This window comes from Hemiscyllium ocellatum, chromosome 24 (genome assembly GCF_020745735.1).
Source record: "Hemiscyllium ocellatum isolate sHemOce1 chromosome 24, sHemOce1.pat.X.cur, whole genome shotgun sequence".
Lineage (NCBI taxonomy): Eukaryota > Metazoa > Chordata > Chondrichthyes > Orectolobiformes > Hemiscylliidae > Hemiscyllium > Hemiscyllium ocellatum.
In genome coordinates this window covers 48,569,658-48,589,766 of record NC_083424.1, presented here as the reverse complement: position 1 = coordinate 48,589,766, position 20,109 = coordinate 48,569,658, and the positions used below count along the sequence as shown (strand labels likewise).

General features: G+C 41.6%; 1 pseudogene; it reads right to left on the bottom strand.

Annotated features, from left to right (window-relative positions):
* Nucleotides 1-8,205, bottom strand: part of LOC132827239 (uncharacterized) — a 42,814-nt pseudogene extending 34,609 nt beyond the window's left edge.
* Between the last annotated feature and the right edge of the window lie 11,904 nt (nucleotides 8,206-20,109).

The following is a 20,109-nucleotide window of genomic DNA, read 5'->3' as shown; positions in this document are numbered from 1 at the left end:
CAACAATCCCCATAAACAGCTCTTGACACAAAAGGTATAATCAAACACACGGTCTTACAGGAGAGATGTCAGAGAGAGAGGAGGGTCAGCTTATAGCTCCTTCTTTGGGTCCAGCAGCTTTTTCAATTCTACTGCTTGCAGACAACCCAAACCAGAGTCAAGAAGAGCCAGGAGAAGTGGCCACTCCTCTTTCATGTGTAAGTTTTTTTTCAAAAATTTGAAAGCCTTTTGCCTGAGGCAGTATTTGTTTGCTATAATCAAAGTAGCTGTAAAACTCTACTTTTTGGAAACTGTGTTTTTACGACCTCCTGATAAAAAAGACAACATAGCCTTGTTGAAGGAGCAGCATTATCACAATGGGAGTTAGAGGAAAATTTGCATCACTTGTCGGAATCTGGCCTAGCACACAGGAAAGTGGTTGTGCTTGTTAGATGTCATTTATCACATATCCAGGACATCTCTGAAGGAGTCCTTTAGGGAAGTGTCCGAGGCCTAACCATTCTCAGCTGCTTCATCAATGATCCTCCCACCTTCATAAAATCAGATGTCAGAATGTTCACTGACGATTAAACAATAATCTGCACCATTTACAGTTCTACAGATATTGCAGCATTCCATATCCAAATGCAACAAGACCTGGGAAATATTTGTTAGCTATAATTAAACTGGCTGTAAAATTTTGTTAATTCTTGGCTGGCAAGTATTCGGCAGGGACCATCTCCAAAATGAGAAGTTACAACCATCACCCTTTAACATTCACTGGCGTTATCATCATAGAATCCCACACTTTCAACATCCTGGTGGATATTATTGATCAGAAATACATTTGAACTTGTAATATAAATGCAATGGTTGTAAGAATAGGTCAGAGTCCAGGAATACCGTGGCAGAACTCGTCTCCTGACGCCCCAAATCCTTTTCGCTCATCTTCTGCAAGGTTTTAACCAGAAATGTGATTAAAAGTACTTCACATTTGCCTGGACGAGTGCAGCTCCAACAACATTCAAATGTCTTAATACCAACCAGATCAAACAATCCGATTGATTGGTACCACGTCCAAAATATTCATTCACTCCACAACCAACAATTAGTAGCAGCAGTGTCCACTATCTGCAAGATGCACTGGACAAATTCGCCAAAGCTCCTATGACAGCAGTTTCCAAATCCAGGATCTAAAAACCAAAAGAACTGCAGATGATGCAAAACAGAAACAAAAGCAGAAATTGCTGGAAAAGCTCAGGTGGCGGCAAGTGTGAAGAGAAATCAGAGTTAACGTCTCAGGTCTGGTGACCCTTCCTCAGAACCTGGGCCTGTACAGCTTTTCGTCCAACTTCTGGTTTATCACTTCCATCCAGAAGAACAAGGGCTGCAAATGCATGAGAATACCATTGTAGTGATTGGAACGAGTTAAGCCAGGTAAACCTCATAGAATTTGAGTTCCCTCACTGGGGCTGTTATCCTCGTCTAATCAGGGAATCCTGGTTGACAGATCTTAACAGGAGCGTCAAGTGTTCTGGGTACTCCAGAAGCCGGCTCTGAGCTAGCTAGGTCAGTATCATGTACGTATAAATAAAGGGTGGCTTAGTGACAGGATATCGGTTTTCGTGGAGTCATTTCAACCACCAGCTGCAAGCTCTTCTCAAAGCAATTCACAAACCTGACTTGGAAAACCAGTGTTATTCATTCACTGTAACTGGTTCAAAATCCTGGAAGTTCCTCCCTCATAACATCGTGGTCTACAAATAGTTGATGGGCTACAGCAGTTCAAGAAGGCAGCTCATTAAGACTTTCACGAGAGCCACGAGGAATGAGCGAGGAATGCTGGCCCAATCAGCAACGCCTATGCCCGTGAATGAATAAAACATATTATTAAGGAATTTTGTGGTGTACGTTGTTACCGGTTCTCGCGCCGGGATAATTGCTGGGAGCTCAGTCCAGTTTCACTCCTTTTAGCAGACTTTGTAGGGATCATTTGCATCCGAACTACTTATTAGAACATTTTAGATGGCATTTAAAAGTTAACTATTTATGTAGATGTGGAATCACATGTGGCCCAGACCTGTTCAGGATAGCAGAGCTACCATCCGTAAAGGACATTAATAAATGAAGTAATTTAGAAAAATATATTCGGTGACGACTTCATTGATGTCATGAGATTAGCCTGCTTTCAATTCCAGATTTTCATTATTAATCGAATTCAAATTCCACCATATGCAACGGTGGAACTCGAGCCCATGACCTCAGCCTATTGCTTTAATACAATATAGTTTGTTGTGATTGAAAGCAATATTCGCATTTCGAGGACGCACACATTTCAAGTCAGATCAACACCGATTATTGTCATTATATAGAATGCGCCGTTATCCTGTTATAGCAATTAAACCAGGCGTTCGTTATTCGATTGATTATGTTTAATCTGTAGCTTTTCTTCCTTGGCTCATCTTTGCTCTATATTTTCTGATTGGTGTTTTATCATTTATCTGGTCAGAGGTGTTCTTCATACTTCTGGAGCAGGTGGAAGTTGAGCTCGGGGTTTCTGGCTACCCTTACCTCACAAAGATATAGCAATGACAATCTTGGTAATTTCTATTCACCGATTATCTTTGAAGATTACGCATCACTGTTGAAAGCAATGTGCAAGTTTGTGAAGATTTGGAGTTGCCGGTGTTAGACTGGGGTGGACCAAGTTAAAAATCACACAACACCAAGTTACAGTCCAATCGTTTTATTTGGAAGCACTAGCTTTCGAGACGCTGCCTGATTTTTAACCTAGTTTATGAAGGGTTTCTTCCTGATTTCACTGGTAATCGTGTTAAATTTTAATACTGCGCTAGTTTTCTTTTGCATCATCTGCTCCAGCAGTTTTTTTTTTGTTTATACCTGTGTTTTGTTAATTGTTTCCAACAACTTTACCTGACCAATTTTCCATCTTCAAATTTAAGTGAATACAAAATACATATCAGAAATTTGATAAGACAATTAAACGTTTAAAATCAGAGTATCATCTTGAAGAATTTATATTCTACCCCTTCAAAGGCCAATGTATCTATTACGCATTTTGGTGCCAAAAACTAAGCGTACCACAACAGATATGGTATGACTACGACTCTGTACTGGAGGAACATTATTTCCAGTCTTATTGTAGCAAGTATTATACGTGTCTTTTCCATGTCTTACTACAATAATGCTCTGGTTTTCATTCCTTTTTCACGTGAACACCTAAATCTGTTCACTAATCCACAATGCCGAACGCCTAAGGATTGAGTAAAATATCCGTTTCTGTTACTGTCAAGTTCAGTGTGGACGCATAATTTGTCACTGCGATAATTTGCTGTCAATATTTTAGGCATTTAGATTCTCTACGGGATTTCATTAAGGATGTCATGTAACTCACTGTTACACTTAGCATTGTGTCATCTGCAAACTTTTATATACATCTCCCTTCCCTTTCATCTAAGTCTTTAGTATATGTTATAAAAAGCGGTTGCGTTGGAACTTGTTGCTCCCAGAATCCAGTTCCCCACCCAGGCGATGAGGAAATGAATCCTTACTCTTTGTTGGCACTCTCCTGCCTCTCAACCAATTGCCAACTGCTTCCCTTAGATACCTGCAGATGGCGGAGTTTATTTAAACAGCCTCACTCTGCCTCCACCCATTGTGCAAATTGACTTTTTGATGTTCCAGGTCTATCACTTCCCAGGTTCTTATTATAAGTTATGTTTTATGGTACCTTAAATGAGCGCATAAGCATTCAATCTATGAAATATTCGTTGTAAGCAATACCTTCTGAAATAAACTTCAGATCGTTTTAGCAACTTACCTTTTTATATTTGTGATAATGTTCAATTGTTCAGTCATTCCAAAAATAGACAACATAGAGGAATAGATATTGCACCGAGTTCAAGATTACTCTGAAGTAGGATTTTAAAAGCGTGTTTCTTAAGTGAGTTGGTTTATGATAAAAAGCCCCATGAAATCTGCAGCTATGTTTCACAAAATATTTTGGCACCCATGTCAAAATAACTATGATGAGCAAGGATTAAAGTTGTTGGACTATTTCGGAAAAAAAGAAACTGTCGTGCAACGTCAGAAACTGCACTGCAGAATTAGGTCCCCAAAAGAAAAGGCAGGTGTAACGTTTACTCTAAATTTGTAAATCCAGATGCATTAGTACTTTCACAATGTGCTTTTGATTTTAGCATACGCATGAAGTGCCGCTCATTCCCATACCGATATGAGTTAGCGAGGTCTATCTTTTTAAAGTTGTATGATTAATTTCATAAATTCTAACTAACCTACCGTATGTGTCCAAATAAGCATAAACCATTAATTTGGCTTTTTACATACTCAGCATGTTGCTCTAAGCGGCCCCAGTGATGTCGGACAGAAATGAATAACCGCATCTGAGATCATGGGACACAAATTTTATTACAAAGCTATATTTGCAACGTTACATTGAAACATTGATGATTTCAGGGTGAACGCTCTTTAAACTACAGAAAGTAGGACGCAGCCGACAATTTGAACTATTGCGTTTGTTAGAAATGTTCCGTTTAAAATTGAACATGTAATAGCTAATTTGGGAACTTAGTTTTCAAGAAGCTTCTCTAATAAGGGGGATAAATGCACAACATTTATCTTCTGACAATCTTCTGTCAGATGCAGTTGGATCTCGCAATAGTTCCCTGGAGTGGATTTGTCAGAGTCTCGTGTTTAACCCCACAGGAGTAAAGTTCGTGTAAGTTCCATTCTGAGGCTGACAGGGTCAGATAACTGCTCACACTGAACGTGTTGTCCGTCTCCTGTTGGATCCGACTGGTCTCAACATTATCCCCCCTGACACTGCCATCTATCGACCACTCGATTTCCACAGCTCCCGGGTTAAAACCGCTCACCAAACACACCAGGGTCGCCGTGTTCTTTTCCGTGATTTGAACCGATGAAGGCGGAAGCAGGGAAACTGTGGGTCTCCGTGGCTCTGTAAAGTAGCAATAAATGAAATTGTAATAAAACTGCAATTAATATTTTACTTTCTTAAAATCTCTTAAAATTCGATGTCACTCTGAAGCTGCGAGATGGTTAAGAGAATGGAGTAATTTGATGTAAATTAAACTGGAGCCTGTGATCTGCAGCTGTCGGGAAGATATTACCCGAGAAGATGTTTTCATTTTTGACAACTGTGAGATACCAAATGAAGATTCTCTCAAGTGAAAACATTTAAAACGAAACTTATATAAAATCTCGACACGACAGAGCATTGGGGAAGCACGGCAGGTCTGCCATTGTCTGTAGAGAGAAAGTCCTGTGAAGTCATTGAACTACAAACGTCAATTCTGCTTTTCTCTTTATAGGAAATGCCAGAGTTTCTCCAACACTCTCTGCTTTTTGTTTCAGATTTTCTGCATCTGCAATTTTTTTGCCTGTCGTAGTCTCCCAGGAACCGATGATTAGACACAAAATTAAAGTGGCAAATCAGAATTTGTTATAAAATCTGGAATCACTGCTGTCAAAACAACATTTTGGGACATGTATTCCATACACGCCATTGCCACCAATCTGGTCTTATTCTTAATTCTTGCTTTAGGCTGTGTTTGAGAGTGGGCTGTTTAGGTTGATAGCTGTATTTCTGTTTAGTTACTATCCCTACGGCTCAGATCGATTGCATCTTTCCCACTCCTACCCCTGTCAGTGGCAACACTGAAAAATCACAGAGGGCTCTCCCATCGCATTCGAAATGCCAGAATCGGAGACATCCGTGTCATCAGTGTTAGGAGATACTGTTTCAACAAAACGAATGCGTTTCCAACAAATATTTGATAACATTGGAGCCAATTGTGTCGTTATTGAATAAACAGAATCCATCACTGTCGTCGAAATGCAAACACAAATGCCTCTGGCCAAAAATATCGCTAAAGACAACGGCTCGTTATCGCAGCGCTATTTACTGGTGAATGGCCTCGCGGTTTTTAAACTACAGAAATGATTGCACTTCAACAGTATACATTGACAGCCACTGGCCTGTCCTGAGGTTCTGTTACATGCTATACCAATCTTAATTCCTTGAGCTGCTCTCTCTTTGGGCACCATCTGCGCTCATCTAATCACTGCCACTACACTCGCCCTCACTCCCCCACCGTCCCTCTCCGACCTCCCCAGCCCTACACCACTCCTGCGTTCAAGCTTGTATATCTTGTAATGTTGAGCAACTTCTTTATTCTCTTTCTTCTGATTAAATAGAATTATTCTCATGATACTATAAATAAAATGCAGCGTCGTTGTAACAATCTCAAAGCAGGATTGTTACAATTTCTTCTATTTTTAACTAATCGTCCGCGCCGACGACCGTGAGCTGCAAACACGGTGTGAAACGGTTTATATAATCTGAAGATTAAAATAGTGCTTATTTCAATTCTTGATCTAGAAGTTCCAAAGTTAGGCACATCAGCGCGTATACCCAGCACCAGAGTTACCCGTCTCGAATAAACAATCCAGTCACATTCTGAGAGATTCTCCTTTTTTTTAAGATTTCCTACATGTGGAAACAGACCCTTCGGCCCCACACCGACCCTCCGAAGAGTATCCCATCCAGTCCCACTTCCGTCGAACTAATGCACCTAACACTCTGGGCAATTTAGCATGGCCAATTCACCTGACCTGCACATCTTTGGACTGTGGGAGGAAACCGGAGCACCCGGAGGAAACCCATGCGACACGGGCAGAATGTGCAAACTCCACACAGACAGTTGTCCAAGGTTGGAATCGAACCTGAGACCCCAGTGCTGTGAGGCAGCAGTGCTAACCACTGAGCCACCGTGCTGCCCTCTACAACGGTAAAATGTACACGTTGAAATTGAGAGGGATCAGTCAAGTGTTAACGTTCCCTTTACCACAACTCCTGTACGATCTGGAGTATATTTGAATATTCTGACACTGAAGCGGACAGTGTCACGCGGGATTATTCAACAGTTTTCTAAAACATTTTCAAAGCGCAAAGTATTTTACGATAAATATTCCTCCTCCTGAGATGCGTTTGAAGAAAGAACAAGTATAGCGAAAGGACGCCTTTCTCTTTTATATTGTGTCTAAGCCCATTTCACTCTGTGCCGCTAAATAATGATATTACACAGTGTTTGATTATCTGCATTTTCTGTTTTTAACACCACATCACTGAAACTAACTACACATGCAGCAGCACGTGCGCAAACACAAGGATAATGACCTGAAAAACCCATCCTGAAACATGGCCAAACAATTAAGCGAGTAGGCGCAACTGGTCCTATGATTTACTAAGAAAACAATAACCCTGCCTGTGTGTGCGTTAACGCAGAAAAAGGATCAACGTTGATCAAAGTTGATCAAACTGCTGAGCCCAGTGCGAAAAAAAACCTGAAAATCTTGGACTGTGTGGTTTTCGCTGCTTCGAGACAAATGAGAGGGAGTTGCAGCAAAACGCCACACTGTCCTTCCGCCGTCTCACACTCGGGTCGGCGTTTATATCGCGGTGCTGCTTTCAGTGGAATGGAAACGGCGTCGCGCGAAAATTGTAATTACTGTACTGAATGTTTGGTGCGGCGCTTTGCCTGTCGAGGTACAATCACCAACCGTGACTCGGCACTGGAGTTTTCGATTCGGTGATTTTCCTAGTGTTGAGTTGACCGATAGTTTACTTACCGCTCAGGTTCAATTTGGTTCCTTTTCCAAATGTCAATATTTCGCTATCTCCTACAGCGCAGTAATAGTCGGCGGCGTCGTCCGACTGCACGTTGGTGATGGTTAAATGCATCTTGTTACTCGATGAGTCCACAGACCCGGTAAATCGGTCTGGGATTCCAGAGGCAGTTTCGCTGGTCTCGTCCCAAACCAACACCGGCGCACTGCCGGGTTTCTGCCAGTACCAGCTCGCGTAGTAGCTACCGATGCTGCCTCCGGACATGGTACAAGTGATCTTCACGGTTTCCCCCGGGGATGTTGAGATGGATCCTGGTTGAGTCAGCGCAGGATCCCCGTACGTACCTGGTGAAGCAATAAGTCATAGGTCAATCACGTTGGAAAAACGAATATTTTTTTTCGTTCACGGCCGTTAAACTCAAGTGTAACAACACAAACAAGAAGCAACGTAAAAAGCAGCCATAGAGCCGATTAACATGTTTACTTACTATGGAGACAGAGCATCAGTGCGGCGAGAAATCCAACCCATTCAGACATGGTGAAGGTTCTAGTGCTTGGGGCAAGAACGTGTTGCTGGGATCTTTCCAGTCCCTCAATTAAGTATCTGCAAACCAGGAAAATTACTGAATTTTAATGATTCATGCAAATCAATAACCACGTGATATCGGCCAACAGGGAGCCCAGGCTCAAATTGGATTTGCATAAGCGCATTGCAATCTGCTTTCTTTTAAAAAAAAGAGAAACAATACATCAAAGTCCTAGACTATTGCACAAGAATGATTGAATTCAGCGAAACAAAAGATGCAGCACAACTGGAAATGAGGCTTGGATGGTGCTATGCTTGTATTTCAGAAGCCCCCGAAGAGCATAAAGGAAAGCAAAAACGGAGGGTGTCAACTGAGAAATTAGCAATGAGGTCCAGGCGAAGAACAAGTTACTTCAGTAGGTTTTATTTATACATATGCAGGAAAGCGAAGTTGGTTCAAGACTGATCGTACTAAAAGCTGGATAGTTGGAAGTCATTCAGTTACATTTACATTCATTTTTTCATAATTTCTATCAAAAGTCCTTCTCTCCTCACCTTGTTAAATTTCATTTGCCATGTGCCCGATCATTTGTCTGTATCCAGTGTGATCGTTTTCCTCAAGATTTGCTAACATTCTGAGTTATTGTTGTCTGTAACTATTTTCTTTTAAAATGCCTGCATATCCACGTCAACAGTCCATTAGGACAGGAGAACAACTGCCTCATCACTTATTTCTGGAGTTAGAGCAGCACATACTAACGTAAGCCTGAGAAAAACCACTCGCCATTGTTCTCTGATTTCTGTCACGTAGTTACATATTCAATAGTGTCCCTGTAATCCAATTGAGTTAACCTAGCTAACGCTTATATGTAGTGCTCTATGAATCGGTATGTTCATAACTCCAGTTTCAAAACATCAAATACTTACTGTTCAGAGGCATTCTTCAGCGTTTCACTGAATCAAGTTTGTTAAATATAATTTTCCTTTAAAGAATCCTTGTTGGATTTCACCTATGAATCCGGATTTCACAACGTGTCTTACAATTTTATGTTAAATTGGTCTCTCCAAACGTTTTCCTGATCTGTAGATGTCAGGTGCATTTGTTTTACTGAACAGGGATAAAATGTTTGCATTTCTGCAGTTCTTCATGTGTACTTTTATAATCATGGTGTTATTGGAAAGGGAGTTCAGGATTTTTATAGAGCAGCAAGTAATTCCAAGTTAGGATTGGATTTGACATAGAGGAAATCTTTCAAATGGTGATACACTCATACATATGCTGGCCTTAACCTTCTATGTGATCAAGATATCTGTTCTGCGAGGCGCTGACTGCAGTGGACTGAGTTACTGCAGTGCATCTTGCAGTTGATGCACAATGCTGTCCCTGATCATCTGTGGTGAGGTGAGTGCATGTTGGAAATACTGAATGAAACGTCAGACAAGCAAGTTGCTTTTCCTGGATGGTGTAGAGCTTCTGGAATGTTATTTAGCCTTCATTTATCCACACTAATGGGCAGCATTCCATCAATACCTGCCTCGTACTTTGTCCATGATTGGCAGATTTTGGGAATTAGGAGATTAGTTATTTAGTGCAAAAATCCGAGTTTCTGTGTTATTTTTATAGCCACAGTGTGCCCAGTTCAGTTTCTAGTCAACCGACATTCGCCAGATTGCTGATTAAGTGGGAAATGTCACTTCCTGGCACTTCTGCTCTGTGGATGCCATTTGCCACTTATCACCTGGCTGCTTATCGTTTGGATCTTGCTACATATGGACACCTATTACTTCAGTATTTGACAAGTCGTGAATCGCGTGTTGAACATTGTAAAATTGTCATTGAACATGCACACTTCCAGCTTCATAATGGAAGTTAAGTCATTACTGAAGTAATAGAAGATGGTTGGGCCTACAGCACTACTCTGAGGAACTCCTGCAGAGATGTCTGAAATTCAGATTATTGATTGCTAAGAGTTTTCTGCCTAACGCCATATTTATTGGAGGACTGGACAAAATGTTGCCGCAATGTCAGAGATACTTATTCTGACTTCCCCTCATGACTAGCTCTCCTGGACATGTTTTTGACTCGACAATAAGGTCAGTGTCTAAGTGGCCCTGACGAACTGAAACCAATCATTTTTAATGTTTTCTAATTTATCTCTCCATAGATGCTATTATATATCTCTGGAGTAAATGGAACTTAAACCCAAGCCTCCTGTCTTAAAAGTAGAGACACTATTGCGCTGTAGGAATCCTACAGAAACCAAGAGTCAATATGAAGCTTAATGCAAATCAGGTATTCTTTGCTAATACTGTCGATGATTCTTTCTATCACTTTTCTGATGACTGAGAATAGATTGTTTCGGCGGTGCTTGGCTGTGTTGGATTCGTCATGCTTATTTGCCTGTGGATTAGGCGATTTTCCACGTTGCTTGAGTCAGTGCAAGCTAGCCCAGGAGCACAAGTCTCCTGTATTATCGCCGGAATGTTGTCAGGACCAATAGCTTTTTTCAGTATCTAGTACCATCAATCATTTCTTAATATCACGTGGGGTGAATTGAAGAGGTTGAAGACTGCGATCTGTGACGCTGGGAACCTTTGAAGGAGTCCATGGTAGATTATCAACATGGCACTTCTGACTGAAGACTGGTGCAAATACTTCAACCTTGTCTTTTACACAGATGTGCCTGGCTTCTTCATCAATAAGATTGAGAATATTTGCAGACTTCCCACCCACTGAATTGCACAACAGTCCACTACCATTCACAATTGACTGCAGAACTTGGATCTGATCCATTCTTGGTCCATCGCATGCTGTTTCTGCTGGTTGGTATGCAGGGACTTCTGTGTTGAAACTTCGCTGGGCTGCTAATTAAATTTTATACTTGTGTGGTGTTGTTCTGGGCATGGCTTTCCACATTCTGCATTCAAACAGGATTTTTGGCAATGGTTGAGTTCGGGATATGCTGGACTAGCAGTTAAAGATGGTGGTTGGGTACAATTTTGCTACTGACTCATAATGACTCATAACAGCTCAGTTATCTATCCCACTTAGCAAGGTCGTAGTACACAGAATACGGAGGAGGGATCCTCGATGTGAAGATGGATCTCTGTTTCTGCTCTGTGCAGTTGTCCAACGTGTTCTCGTTAAAAAGTAGGATGATGTCTGTGGATAGAGACAGCAATATGGGGCAATGTTTAATATCAAAATCCAAGCTGGCTGCACACATTAATGAAGCAGTAATAATAAGAGAGCATGTGTAGAGATGAAAAGATCACATTGGGCGCTTAACATCGAAAGTCTGTAACCTACGATATAAAATTATGAATTGTTAAATACGCAAGATAGTTCTAATGTCTCATCTTATTGATTCAGTGTGATGTGGTCTAACACAGGTTTTGAATACCGTTGAGATTTCACGGACCAAATTTAAGCAATGGAGTTATGGATAATTCATGAAACATCAAAGGACTTAAGCAAAGAATTATAGATAATCTTAATACAATTGTGCTATTTAAGTAGTTTTTATATTGTAAACGTCATGTATTTTGCAGCAGGACTTTCAAAGATCGTTCACACAGTCCTACTTGACAAAGTGTGCTGCCAATTAAACTTGTTAGACTATAACCTGGTGTTGCGTGATTTTCTACTTGACAAACTTATGTGATACAATATCACCACCTAATGGCGGAATAGCTTATTACAGCTCGAGATCATCACCGCCTTCCTGCTGACAGATAAGGAGGTGACATGCTGCTACGTTTGAGATGCAAATCAGATGTTTAGATTAGATTAGATTAGATTAGATTATTTACAGTGTGGAAACAGGCCCTTCGGCCCAACAGGTCCACACCGACCCGCCGAAGCGCAACCCACCCAAACCCATTCCCCTACATTTACCCCTTCACCAAATACTATGGGCAATTTAGCATGGCCAATTCACCTCACCTGCACATTTTTAGACTGTGGGAGGAAGCCTTAACTATGAACTTCAGAAAGATCGGGCATTCAAGGCTGTAGTGAACCTGATGACAATTTTGTACATCTTAGTCACCTATTTTATTAATTGGGAAGAGAACATCACTAGCAAAGCCAACATTTGTTGTCCATCCCTAATCGTTTGCTCAGCTATTTCATTTGGTTGCTGAGAGCTAACTACATTTCCATAGATCTGGTTTCACAAGTAGGTCAACCCAGATAGGTTTTCCTTCCCTGGAGGATATTACTGTAATAGATATGTATTACCAACTATCAATGATATTTTCAAGTCCAGACTTTACCAATTGAATTGGAATTCCACAACAAGATACCTTTTTCTGTTGGCAGAAAATTATCTTGGGCCTGTGGATTGTTAAGTCAATGGTGTTATAACTCTGTCATTGTTGCCCCTGCACAACGGACATAATATTATGTAATCTAGAAAGTACTGCTTTTTTTGCGTTAATGTACAGACACTGCCAATTAAGTGTATGATTGTTAAATTGGGAAAGAGCATAGGGGTTGTAGTAACAGAATTGTCGTCTTATCAAGACTATGGAATGTGAATCGTGAATTTCTCTGGGCCCTAAGTACTCTTGCATAAATTGCACGATGATGGTGTTTAACTGACAGGACTATATTAATCCGTTGTGGTCCAGCTTCTTCTGAACATCTTAGAAATGTGGAGTTGAAAGTAGCTCCAGGAAATTTCTGGTGATCGGAGCACGAAAGCTTCCTGGATCACTGTGTGCGCAGAGAAGTGATCAACAACGTGAATCCAATGAAAACAGTGTAGGATGCTGTGCCAGATAGAAATTAGAGAGCAGAGCTTTGTAAAGACAGTTAAAACTTTATACTTCAGCATCATACTGGAGGAAGCCAGGTAAAAAGGCAATGCATGATACAACTAATTGACGGTCCCAACACATTAAGCAGCCAGCAGAAAAAAGATAGTACACAAGATCAAACGAAACATATAGTATTTCAAATTGTTACTTCTGATTCCACTTCAGGAGCACTGAATTAAGGAAGCAGAGAAATATTAATTTTTGTGTAAGGATCATCATCAAAAATATTCATTTATGTCAGTAGAATAAGACTGTCAACTGAAAAGAAAGCAACACTCACTGCTTGTTGATTTTGATTTACACAGAATTGCCCATGATTACCAAAAGGCACTCACTGCCCTTACCAGTGGAATCAAGACACCATCGGGCACCAAAACACTCCCATCTTAGAGTGGCTCTTAGTCAACTTATTGGTCAGCTATTTTTGCATAATTTTCGAGGAAAGTCTAACTTAGAACATTGCACAATCACTATCACATTTCCCTACAGCTTGCATGTGTAGCCCTGAATTCACTTGGAGGAAAGCTTGCAGATGATTTTCCTTCTTTCTTTGTTCTAATGAGAGCACTATGGACTTGGGACATGCTATTGCTGGAACCCTTGGAGTTTCTGCAGAGCACCACGATTTGAGCCCTGTTGGCAGAAAATTATCTTGGACCAATGGATTGTTAAATCAATGGTGTTATAACTCTGTCTGGTTTTGGTACAATAAAATAGGAATGCATGCGACTTTTGTCAAATGTCTAATGTCAAATGTAACGAGTAAATGAGTTGTGTGTGACCGATTGTAAAAATCAAGAAGGAATTGCAACAATTTTCACCATATTGTGTATTGACATGAAAATTATCTGAATAATATTTCATATACTGTAGACTGGCAGCATAGGAATGGCGCGGGAGAAAGCCATTCGACCCATGGTGTCCGCCTTTGGCTGTCTGGGCATTTTGACTTCATGCTTGCCATTTCCTTACCACGTTTTCCCTGCTCAGTCCTTCTATTTAAATAATCAAATAATGTCCTTTGAATGTCTTAATCGAACTTATTCCCGCAGACACCCAGACAGTACACTTCAAGCATGGTAAGAGGCAGGAGATTTAGAGAAATCTGAGAATTTCTTTTTCATTCTGAGCGCGATGGGAATCTGGAACTCACTGCCTGTGAGAGTGCTAGAAACCGAAAACGTCTCAAGATTTAAGAAGTATTTAGATACCAAGGCATTTAAGGTTACAGGCCGCATACTGGGAAATGGGATGAGAATAGTTAGATCATTTTCTTTGACTGGTTTAGGATGGTGCCCTATGGTTTGTCGATATTTTTGCAAGTGAGAGTCTTTCTCGGTATTAGTTCTGCCCGCACACCTCATGATTTTGAAAACTTTTATCAAGTCGCCACACAGCGTTCGCCTTGCGGAAGAAAAGGGCGGAATATCTCTAATGCGAACATTTTGAGTTTGGAAGGTCCATCTGCTGATATCGTTGAGCGTTTGTTCTTTTGCCAGAATTTGCAAAGCAACATGCAAGCGATCAATTGCAACATTTGGGGCCCTGGATCCACAGCCTAATCAACAGCCCTGGAAAATTAGAGACCCTGCCTTGCTTTAAGTTTGCTCTGATTGTTAAATTAATTATTGGCCTGTTTCCTTAAATACAACAAAATGCATTTTAAAAAGTCGGCAATATGACCACTTGATATTATAGATACATTCCGAATGCTGAGGGTCATCCTATGATGTGAACCCTCAGGGTGGTGATTATCTACACAGCCTCTGTCAGTGAATGATTGTGGCTATCTGCCTGTACACATAGATCACTTAATGCTTCTTTGATAAAGTTTTTACATACGCAGAACAGTCGGCAAAGTGGTGCATATGAATTAAATGCTGCAAAGCTGCAAGCTTTTTATGTGAGGCGTGAGGCTGTTTCACTTTATTTGCATTTATTCTCACTGTTCACATCATTAGCTGGATACAGTGGCATGTTCGCAGAAAATGCCATGCTCAAGGTTGTGAGACAAACCCTTATTTTTCGGTGTATGGCGTTGAAAAGCTGACAACCCGACACAAACTCCAGGAAAGCAGTGCCTGGCAGAGGCTGCATACGGCTGTGCTTCGTATTTCAAGACCAATGTTAATTGAATGCACATTACTCCAAGAATGGGCCAACTCAGCGTTCAAATATGTTTAGCATTACCTTTTTGTATTTGAATTATTCTCCTTTAGACATGAACAGGTCTGCCTTCATTTTACATTTTACAATTTTTTGAACGCTTTTACGGATTTTGTGAAGTGCAGAAATTAATGCAGCAATTACTCTTTTGGAAATCAGTCTGAAAACAACATGGACTAACAATACATCGAGATTTTACTTTTGTCAAGGTGAATTTCAAATGTACAGCTCACATCTGAGATCATGTGAAATAAAAAATATATAATGTTGTTATCAATGAGTTGACATTAAAAGCACCTACTTCAAAGCAAACATTATTGATTAACTATGAAAGGAAAATCTACATTGTCTCAAACTGGACGCAGATCAAGCAGATAAGGACGGTAGTATTCTTACCTAAGAAATCCAAACAGTCATCATGCGGTATTTAACTCCAAATTTTTTTTTAAAACCCACCATCTGTCATGCTATCAAAACCAGGTTCACAGAGCATTCCCTGGATTTTCGGATCAAGTGTCTAGAGGCAATAGCAAGGCGCCATTGCAACACATGGAGGGAGGGGAGGCGCATGTTTGTTTATGCTTGGTTACTGTGACAGTGTCAGCTAGCAGCTTTCAAACAGCCAGCTGGTTTTATGTAGTAGATACCTGACCAGCTATTCCTGGACTAATCTCCCATGGGCCAACCCCCATTGTGAGGAATTGGGAAGACAAATTGAAGCTGGAACTAATCCAATGTAGAATTTGGAAAATATGTAAACAAATACTAGGGTAGCCATGACAACTATGTGAGTTGGTTCAGTTGCTACAGAGATAACACTTGTTGCAACATAGATTTGTAACCATAACCTTGAAGTATTAACTCGAAATGCCCTTTAATGTGTGAATCCTTTGTCGGCTTTGAATAAGTTAACATTGAGATTGGGACAAATCTTTAAATTCTGCAGGACCAATTCGTCCTCAATTGTCAGGATCAGTGGACGGATAACAGAAACGCCCACTCGAGATGAAAAAAAACGTATGCTGTAAATCAAGTACTACAGCATCGCTACCAGTTTTGCTTGCATTCTTAATGCAGTTATAAACCAGAATAAGAAAGTAGGAAATAAGGAAGGAAGGCAACAGGAAAAATATGCAAATATAAAAGAGTAACAACAGAAAGGTATAATGCCAAAAATATGGTTTAAGAAAAGAATTGGAATTTTGCAAGGTTGTGGTGTAGCAAGGATAAAACGGCTTTAAAAGATGTATTTTATTTTTTTTAACGAAGGGGTTGAGATCAGAGGTGGCCATCGGTCTGCTGCAAAGCCCATAAACAGCTTGTGTGGACTTGCTTTTGTTTCCGAGATTTCTGCCAGTATTTGCACGTCGATGTGTTGACCAAGTCAGCATGAACACTGTAAAGTGCAGAGAGCGAGACTCAACTAACAAACTGCAAACTGTCGCGTTTGATATGGTATACTTTACAACATGTTTAATTTTAAATAAAAATTGAAGCTCGCATAAAAAAAATCAATACATGAGATATTTGAATCAAACACAGCTAGACTTCATGATATCTATTCGAAGAGTGTTTGCTAAAGCCTCGTTTTTAACCGCACAGAGTAAAGCTCGTGTGAGTTCCACTTAGGGCTGTCAGGGTCAGATAGCTGCTCACACTGAGCGTATTGGCTGTCTCCTGCTGGATCCGACTGGGTTCCACACCGTCACTTCCCCCACACCCCGGCCCATTCCCGACACTGCCATCTACCGTCCACTCAATCTCCACTGCGCCCAGGTTAAAACCGCTCACCAAACACACCAGGGTCGCCGTGTTCTTCTCTGTGATTTGATACGATAAGTGCTGAAGAAAGGAGCCCCGCGGATCTGAAAAATAGAAATCAGTCTTAGAATATCCAATGATTAAGTAGTATATAGGACAGAGCCAATGTTTCATATTTTTCAAATACTCTAAATTTTTACATCACTCTGCAAGCCTCTGAAGAACTTAGTTGAACGGTTTGGAGATGCCATTGTTGGACTGGGGTGTACAAAGTTAAAAATAACATAACACCAGGTTATAGTCTAATAGGTTTAATTGGAAGCACACTAGCTTTCGAAGCGACGCTCCTTCCTCAGGTGATAGTGGAGGGCTCAATCCTAACACAGAATTCATAGCAAAAATTTACAGTGTGATGTAATTGAAATTATACATTGAAAAATTGACTGTCTGTTAAGCCTTTCATCTGTTAGAATACAGTGGTAGCTTCACTTCTTTCATGTGTAAATCACAAAACTTTTTTTTAAAAAGTTGCATTCTCGGGTTAGCTGTTAACAATGGTGATCGCTAGACAATATGTTGAAGGTGTTGACCCCCTGTGTTCTCTGTCTATGCCATGATGTTTAGATTGATTCTAATCTAAAAAGTGAGATAACGGAGTTTTACATAAATTCATGCAGTTTTTGAGCTCAGAGTTCTACATGAATGCATGCAGTTTTTGAGCATAATACAATGCAATCCTGCAAGTACAAATTCACCCCACAAAATATATGCGTGCCTGTGGGTCTTTGTCTGTGTGTGTGTGTGTGTGTGTGTGGAGAAAGTGAGGTCTGCAGATGCTGGAGATCAGAGCTGAAAATGTGTTGCTAGAAAAGCGCAGCAGGTCAGGCAGCATCCAAGGAACAGGAAATTCGACGTTTGGGGCATAAGCCCTTCATCAGGAATGAGGAAGGTGTGTCCAGCAGGCTAAGATAAAAGGTAGGGAGGAGGGACTTGGGGGAGGGGCAATGGAGATGTGATAGGTGGAAAGAGATCAAGGTGAGGGTGATAGGCCGGAGTGGGGTGGGGTCAGGAAGAAGATTGCAGGTTAGGAGGGCGGTGCTGAGTTCGAGGGTTGGGACTGAGACAAGGTGGGTGGAGGGGAAATGAGGAAACTGGAGAAATCTGAGTTCATCCCTTGAGGTTGGAGGATTCCCAGGTGGAAGATGAAGCACTCTTCCTCCAACCGTCGTGTTGTTATGTTCTGGGGATGGAGGAGTCCAAGGACCTTGCATGTCCTTGGTGGAGTGGGAGGAGGAGTTAAAGTGTTGAGCCACGGGGTGGTTGGGTTGGTTGGTCCGGGTGTCCCAGAGGTGTTCTCTGAAGCATTCCGCAAGTAGGCGGCCTGTCTCCCCAATATAGAGGAGGCCACATTGGGTGCAGCGGATGCAATAGATGATGTGTGTGGAGGTGCAGGTGAATTTGTGGCAGATATGGAAGGATCCCTTGGTGCCTTGGAGAGAAGTAAGGGAGGAGATGTGGGCACAAGTTTTGCATTTCTTGCGGTTGCAGGGAAAGGTGCCGGGAGTGGAGGTTGGGTTGGTGGGGGGTGTGGACCTGGAGGGAGTCACAGAGGGAGTGGTCTTTTTGGAACGCTGATAGGGGAGGGGAGGGAAATATATCCCTGGTGGTGGGGTCCGTTTGGAGGTGGCGGAAATGATGGCGGATGATACGCTGTATACGGAGGTTGGTGGGGTGGTAGGTGAGGACCAGTGGGATTCTGTCCTGGTGGCGGTTGGAGGGGCGGGGTTCAAGGGCGGAGGAGCAGGAAGTGAAGGAGATGCGGTGGAAGGCATCGTCGATCACGTCTGGGGGGGAATCTCCTGCCGTGTTTTCACCATTCCTCCAAACCTCCCCCTCTCTGAGGATGAAAGATCAGTCCTCAGCAGAGGCCTCACCTTCATTCACCTATGCCCTCAGATTAACGAGTTTTACACGCGGTGAGACATTGAACAATTCTTCCGCCGCCTTCGCCTCCGTGCCTACTTTTTCAACCAAGACTCTCGCCCACCCTCTGACGACCCCTTCTCTCACCTCCAACACACCCCATCCACCTGGGCACCCTGTGCTGGCCTCTTACCCGCCCTCAATCTCTTTATATCCAACTGCCGCCGCAGCATTAACCGCCTCAACCTGTCCACCCCTCTTACCCACTCCAACCTCTCACCCTCGGAACGTGCAGCCCTCCACTCCCTCCGCTCCAACCCCAACCTCACCATCATACCGGCAGACAAGGGAGGCGCGGTAGTAGTTTGGCGCACCAACCTTTACACTGCTGAGGCCAAACGCCAGCTCGCATTTGATGAAGGGCTTTTGCCCGAAACGTCGATTTTGCTGCATTTTAGATGCTACCTGAACTGTTGTGCTCTTCCAACACCACTGATCCAGAAGGTGGATTGTTCTCCAGAGTCCAGAATGGGCCCAATAAAACGCTGAATTGACTATTTCGAACTCTTATTATTTCGATAACCCCACAATACTTTATGACACAAATAAAATGTCTACGAACAATTGAAAGACTAACATTTCCATTGTCCAACTAAAAGGCATGCAGAAGAGGAAGAATGAAAGATTCCATCAATAATGATTACAACAGACATATCTGCAGCTTGTTCGGTTACCTACAAGTTTGTGCTGTTCACTCAACTCTAATTACTTTCTTCTGATATTTCAATTATAAAATAACGAATAGCAGCAAAGCTTTAAATCCTAACAAGATAATGATCATGTTATTAGCAAACTGTTGCTTGAAGTTAGTTAGTAAAGTGTAATAGTTATTGACAAAATTCTGGTACAATTGTATAAAAGTACGTACAGCTCAGCAGATACTTATAAGATAAAAGTAAGGCCAGTTTTGGGTGAGGGCCACGTGGTTTACAATACAGGTACTTTGAGAGTGCTATTGTGATATTAGTGTATAAGAGATTCAGTGGTTTCCAAGCAACCACTATTCAAAGGTAACGGGTTTCTGTTCAGTTAGAAGGTGTGACACTGTGATCAGATATGTTCTGGGAAGAAGATTGTTATTTCTGAGGTGAACAGTTTGGAAAAGTGAAGTCACCAAATGCAATGACCTCTGTAGTTGAATAGTCGGAAGCTTCTCCCATTGATGCATGAGCAGAACAATT